Source organism: Tinamus guttatus, unplaced genomic scaffold (genome assembly GCF_059628265.1).
Source record: "Tinamus guttatus ecotype Peru unplaced genomic scaffold, ASM5962826v1 Tinamus_guttatus_pri_ptg000455l, whole genome shotgun sequence".
Lineage (NCBI taxonomy): Eukaryota > Metazoa > Chordata > Aves > Tinamiformes > Tinamidae > Tinamus > Tinamus guttatus.
Window position 1 is genome coordinate 751,113 of NW_028288989.1, and position 7,005 is coordinate 758,117.

The following is a 7,005-nucleotide window of genomic DNA, read 5'->3' on the forward strand; positions in this document are numbered from 1 at the left end:
GGACTTCCACAGTGGATGTTGGTCTTCAAACAAAATACAGACCTTTTCTAAGCATGATATTCAGGAGATCCAGCACAGTTCTCAGTTCATGGCAAATGCTATAAAATGGGGCAAAAACCAAAACTGAAGAATGTGGAAACAAGAGCAAGGGTAAAATATGACGTTTCCCTTATTCAGGTGGCACCAGGAGATGGCATCACCTTGGCCTTGAAGAGCTGGATTTGTGGTTGGAATATCCCTGGCCAACAGCGCCAGAGTTCTGCTCTCAGTGGGGCCAGTCTTCAGCCCCCTACTTCAGTGTTCAATCAAACAGTCAGCAATTGCACTGGGAAAATTGCTAGGTGGCATAAAATTTCTTTTGCAAAGGTTACAAAGCAGTTGAAACTTCTTGATTCTCTAGCTCTTCCCCAGGGAATCTTCTAACACACACACACAAAAAAAAAAAAAAAAAAGAGAGAGAGAGAGAGAAGGAGACAACTGAGTTGGGGGATCCTGATATCTAACAGTGCTTTTTTTTTGTTTGTTTTTTGTTTTAATCTGCCAGGATGAGTTGCTCCCTAGAACTTTTCAGGAGTGCCCATGGTTTCCTGAGGCAGGACTTTGCTTTACTTGAATGATGAGACTATTTCGGGCTCTGTGATGCTTATCTTGCAACCCTGGGCTCTTGAGAAGCAACACAGGGTTTCCTGTTGTCAAGAGCAAAGCGCTAAGTAGCCCTGAGGAACAAGCTGTGATGCAGGATTGAAGAGGCAGCCGTTAAGTAGGCCAGTCCTAAACCTGGCTGCCAAGGAGGCTGCTGAAATTAGATATGTGCTTCTACCTGGGGACGCTCTCAGAGGAACTCAACTTTCATTTCAGAGCAGCAGCGTTTGGGGTGTTTTATACAGATGCTTTACGCATTAGTCTAGGAAGTCTGCCTCCAGCTGCCTGCATCTTTCCAACCTATGCCCGAAAGTGTCTGAGGTGATGCAGGATCCTTCAGATGCCCCGTGCTGGTGCTCTGAACTCTCTCCCAACCCACCCACCACTCTCTTCCCACTCTGGGAAGGGAGCTTAGTCTCTTCAGCTCAGTCCTTGAGCCGTGCTCAGCTTAGGTGCATAAGAGGCAAAAGCTGCAGCGTGGTTGCAGCGTACCCAGCCCAGGAAGGGCTTTTAGCAGTCACACAGTGACATACTCTAGAGGGGCTGTCGGCATGTCAGCATTTTCCTACAGAAATTTCTAGGTGAGGGGGCGAGCAGCAAAAGGTGTAAAGTTACGCACGGAGCAGGCAGACCTCACACGCCGCTCATCAGCGCTATTCCCGCGCTCTCCTACGCACTGCTCTGCCTCTCACCCCGTTTCCTCTGCGTCCTCTCTCTGGCCTCGATTCACATCACCTCATCCCTTTCCCCGCAACGTGCGGGTTGCTCCGTGGTTTTCCTGGTGCACACGTTGAAGGGGGAGAAGGCTGTGCCGCCTTCCCCTTGCAACTGCCTTGCTAGTTGTTTGTGAAACCTGTGCGACCCGGTGTTCCTTGTGCATCAACCCATGCCATGGAGTGGGGCCTCTTCCTCCCAGTCCCCAGAAACAACCTTCTCCAAAAGAGAAAACGAAAAGCAAAGTAGGTATTCGTTACAGGAGCACAACTGCTTATGAAAGGAGCCAGTACCCAAGGGACCACACTAACCCAGAACACCTGATAAAACTGCTGAGCAGCCTCCTGCCTCTGCGAGGTTTACTTGGAGCAGGAGACCATCCCTAACCTCTGGGAACCATTTCTGCATTTGAACTGAATTGCACATCTATAAACACTCATTTGAATCTCAAAGGTGTAGCAGGTTCCCACAGAGAATATCCAGACACCATCTCTGTTACCGCTCTGAAGTTACGCTGACTGAGCTGCTCCAACACACAACTTTAAACCAGATGAGCTATTTTTGTAGAAGGCAGAGGAGAGCCTTTTTTAAAGTGTTTTCATAACCCACAGAAGACTGGTCTTCTTGTGTGCACAGTGTTTTCTACAGATTAAGTATAGGACAGCAGAAAGCAAATTGAATGGAGTAGTTGCGCACTCTCAACTGTTAGAAATATTCTGACGTGCTAAAAAGATGAACTATTACTTGTTCTTGCATGTGGCTTTTCTATCTACTATATCCAGCAGATGATTCTTTAGCTTCTCTTAGGAGAAGTAATTCTTCAAAAGAAAGGAGAAAAAAAAAAGAAAAAAAAAGAAAAAAAAAAAGAACTTGTCCTACCATAGCAGCTACATAGAGATAATAAAATATCACCAGGGCCTAGTTAGCCATGGGAACACACAACGCTTCCTTATGTGCATCTCCCAGGTACTGTGTTGAATTATCTTTTTATTTTAACTTCTGATTTCTGCAAGGGAAAGAGAGAAAAAAAGAAACAGGTTGAATTTCTCTGAGACATTAGTATCAAAAACATTTCAGAGAAGTCTGAATGTCTAAAATATAGCAGGGAAAAGTGTATTGCAGAAATTATTTATTTCATGCCAGCTCTCTTACTAGATATTTAAACATACATTTCAAAAATATATCCAGTACATCAATAATTTAGAACACTACACAGAAAAAATGTATAACTCCGTGAATTTCCAAACAAGGTATTATGCACAGACTTGCTTGTATTGTAAGGCAATGAAGCTAGTCTATTCATCAGCAGCACTCCTACAGACTACCCTTGATTCACACTGGAGAAATAAGATCTCCTATTACTAAGCCTATACTTACAAATAAATTCCCTTATCTGCCATATATTTCCATAGAAATTTCAGGTATTTCTACAGAAAATTATACAGAATTTTTCTAGAATCCAAGATAAATGCTAGGCTATCACTCTCAAACTGTTATAATTTACAGGAATGTCAAATATAACATCATCCTGGAGAAATAGCTGAAGCTGCATATTGTTATTGCCTGCCCATTACAACTGAAACATGAAATATAAATTTTCAAGCATGCTGAGGAATACATTCTAGCGCATATTAACAGAAACAAGAATAATCCTGATTGGGCTTACAATATGACTGAAACTCAATCCAATGCAACATAGTCCATGATAGCAATTAATACATTAAAAAAGGGACCTAGTTCAAAGTGCTATTTTGCCGGGAATGCTGGGCTTCTATTGACATAACAAAATAGTGTCGGAGTGTCTAAACTTCAGACAAGACTACTCAACTAGACTACACAGCTAATATGAGTGTGAAACAGTACATATATCTGCAGAGCCCATTCAAAGAAAAAGATATAAAAAACTCAAAAGTTTTAAAGTTTTACAAATAAATTATTCTGTAAAATTTAATCATTTTCTGAATTTCAAAAAAAAAAAAAAATTAAATTAGGAGACAATATATTCCACAAATAGCATTTCTGTTACTGATTAAAATGTATGTACATTTGACCATCATCACTAGATGGGATGTCTTTAAGAAACCTCACAAAAATTTTTTACTTCATAAGGTAATCTGCATTTGGTGTTGTAAATGCCCCTCAGATACCAAGCAATTAACAACAATAATGAAAATTGGAACAAAATCATGTATTTTTCATATAACAATTACATTGCTTCAAGATAAATTTAATAAAACACAAATTATCATTACAGCAAATCAGAGGAACCACTTTTTCAAGTCCTTCATATGTAAAAATCATTGCCATGGTTATGTTTTATAAAGCAAGAACAAAAGATAGCAGCTTTCCCCCATTCCTATTAATACTATTAATAACTTAATTTACAAGTGTTTGACCGCAAAACAAAGGCAGGGTATTCCGTGATTTTTCCAGTAGTGTCATTTCCAGCAGTATGAAGTTTGCTGTTTTTTTAACACATCATCGTACCTGAATGATGAAATGAATAACAGTTCTCCCAAACGGTCACTACTTTTACTTTTCTTCATATAGAGACTCCCTCAGTTTACTTCACTGCTAGAGCTGCACCTCACAGTGCAGAGAACTCATTTTCCATGAAAGTTTTGGAATATGTATATTTTAAATGCCCAAAAACACAGAATTTGAGATCTAGCAGGAACTTAAGTTCCAGGTAAGTTTGACTAGAGCTTTGGCTATCCATAGTTATAAGTTGCCCACTCTCCATTGACATTATTAAAGCAGGTACCATTTTCACTCTTATTTTCCAAAACTCATTACAATTTGCATGGATTCTCTGCACTGGTTTAAATACTTGATAGGATATTCAAACATTTGTATTAAGCTTTTTAATTAATTTTTGTGTTCACAGTTTAATAGGAAACAGTGTGATAACGATGATGAAATGGAAGTACACCTGAACTGTTCAGTAATTCAGGAAGTGAAAAATATAGAGATATAACTGTCACTCTACTTATAAATAAATATGACCATATATGACCATATTCTGGCAGAATAAATACCCTAACATTCAATTTCCAAGAGCACAGGTACAAGGCAGTTATTTTACCTAATCTGGAGCATCAAATATGTTGCAACATCATTATGCTATAGTGCAGTCTCTGCTTAAACACATCAGAGATGCTGTTAACTTTTTTTAAGCTGAAGTGCTGTTAAGAGTAGAGCTACAGCAGCAAAGAACTGAGCAAGCGTTATCACAATCTGGCCGTGAAGCGGGGGAATCTTCAGGCACTTAATCTCCAAGTTCTCTATTATTTATTCAAGCAGGAAAAAGAGAAAAAAAAAAAAGGCAAGCAAAAACAAACCCCTTATTTATCCAGTGTTCTTTTATAGTTTTTCCCTCTTTCTTTTTTGAAAAATATCCATATTTTTTCCCATAGGAACTTGGAATTACCTTTAAACACACTTTAGATTAATCACTTACTAAATTGCACTTAATTAGAACAAGGGTATCTGCTGGTCAGCACTGAACAATATAGGTAAAATCCCGGCTTCACTATCAACTCCTTGGTTAAACTCCAGGATCCAGGGAACGGGTGACAGGCGGGAACTACCAGCTCTCCCCAGGGGGAATCTCTTCAGAAAGATTTTAGGGGTTCTGCTCCTCCTGCTTTCCAAAAGGAGCCCCAGGTTACCTGGTTACTACACTGCAACATTGAAAAAAGCCAGGAGATTCCCACCTCAATTAGGCAGGAATATCTGTACTAGCAACTGAACTTCTACTGCTGTTCATTTATACCCTCCACTCCTCATATTCTAATTTGATGAAAATTATACCGAGGGCTTACACTGGCAACTAGCTAACTTTTGCACAAAAAATCCTAACCAAGTTTGCATTTAAACTTCTGTTTGCAACAATTCTACTCACTTCTGAGAACATAAATAGGCCTCATTAAGGCTTCACCCACCTCTCTGCAGTCACAGCACCTAAGGAAGACACTTTACAAATGTTCAGGAAAAAAAATATATCCTTTTTGTGATGGCCCATTAGCACTTAATTAGATCCATTTGTAGTGACATTTCAGGTGTTAAATGAAGAATTTGTAACTTATTTCACCTGAATTTTTTTTTTTTTTTAAGAAAAACTTCGGGCAAGCAAGATAACTGTAAATCTTAAACAGAAATATCAAGTCTAGGTACATTCACATGATGTTCAAGAACACAAATAAACCAAGCAACCCTATTCAGTTAATGATGAATCTAGTATTTTTTTTTCTAAATACATCTAATATAAAATTGTTAGCATTGCAAAAGAATGGACTGCATAAAAGTGTCTCCCATTTTCTCTGCTTCTAGTCTCTGATGCAGCCATAAGACTGTGATTAAATGAAAATACCTGTTAGATGTATTTTGGAAATTGTGCATGCTTGGATAAATGTGGACTGCTGTCATTCACTGTATTCACCCAAGCGCAGAACTCACCTTACCTAATGTCTGCCCATTTATTAATGCAATTGCTTCAAGACAAGCAGACTAGTTTTTCTTCTTCATAGTAACAATTCAGTGCTACCATTAATGTACTAAATCAGAGGAGGTAGTTAGAATCCCATTAACACTTCAAAAAAAAAAAAAAAGGGGACTTCTTTTAAAAATTAGTAGAACATTTGATTCATGTAAATTTTCAGCATAACTGATCCCTAGCTGCTTTAAGGGCTGCCTGTCTTTTAGACATGATGAGCATGAAGGTTTTTTAATGCATGATTGTTAAGCTTTTGAAGCATGACAAATTTCTATGTGTTTATGACAGAACTACCTCTATATTTCAGTCTCCAACACTTTGCAAAGAACACATAAGAACACTCCAAAGTGGTAAAAACATAAGACAAACTGCAATAAAGCAACATTTTTAGTTAATCCAGTTTCTCAAGATATCATAAGTATGACTACGTCTTTTACCTTACCATTAAACTTGAAAATTTATCCAGCTAACTGCAGTTTAAAAATAAACCTACACCACAAATTAATTTAAAATATTTTATACCACTAATAATTGGCATTTTGGATGGCATTTAAATGAACAAGCATTTACTCTTTTCTGCAACAGCTTAGTGTAAAATACAGGCACCTTAAAGACAGATAACATAATGCAACCAGGGCAGCTGGGACATCAGAAGTGTTTACAAATCTAGTCATGCTGTATAGTTCCCTTCTTCTAAAGAAATACTCCAAAATTTTAAACTGTGCCTGAAACATGTGCAAACTGTAAATTTTCAGTATTTGATCTTCACATTACATTTTTTTACAGCTACAAACCCATTAATGTGCTATGATTTTCAATTAATACCTGTAAAAACCATAAGCAGGCATCTTACCTCGGATAATGTGTTCTTGCTATTGCACTTATGCTCATATGACAGTGATAGTGAAACTGAGGTCCATATTTAATTATTTACACATGCTAAAACCATTTAACTGCATATAGTATTGGAGGAGAAAAGATGACCTTTCATGACTGATAAACATGGCTCCAAATTTTATGCCAGCCTATTTTATGACGAACAGTCAGCCATTCAAACTTTCTGGTTATAAAGGATCTGATTCAAAGGCTGCTGAAGCCTGAAGTAATTCACTAGACTCTGGACTAGGCATAAAGTTCCATTAGAAAAATTTTAG

General features: G+C 38.1%; 1 long non-coding RNA gene across 1 annotated transcript in view; it reads right to left on the minus strand.

Moving 5' to 3' along the window:
- Nucleotides 1-7,005, minus strand: part of LOC148593136 (uncharacterized) — a 396,995-nt gene that overhangs the window by 329,589 nt on the left and 60,401 nt on the right. The gene's annotated exons all lie outside the window — the stretch shown is intronic.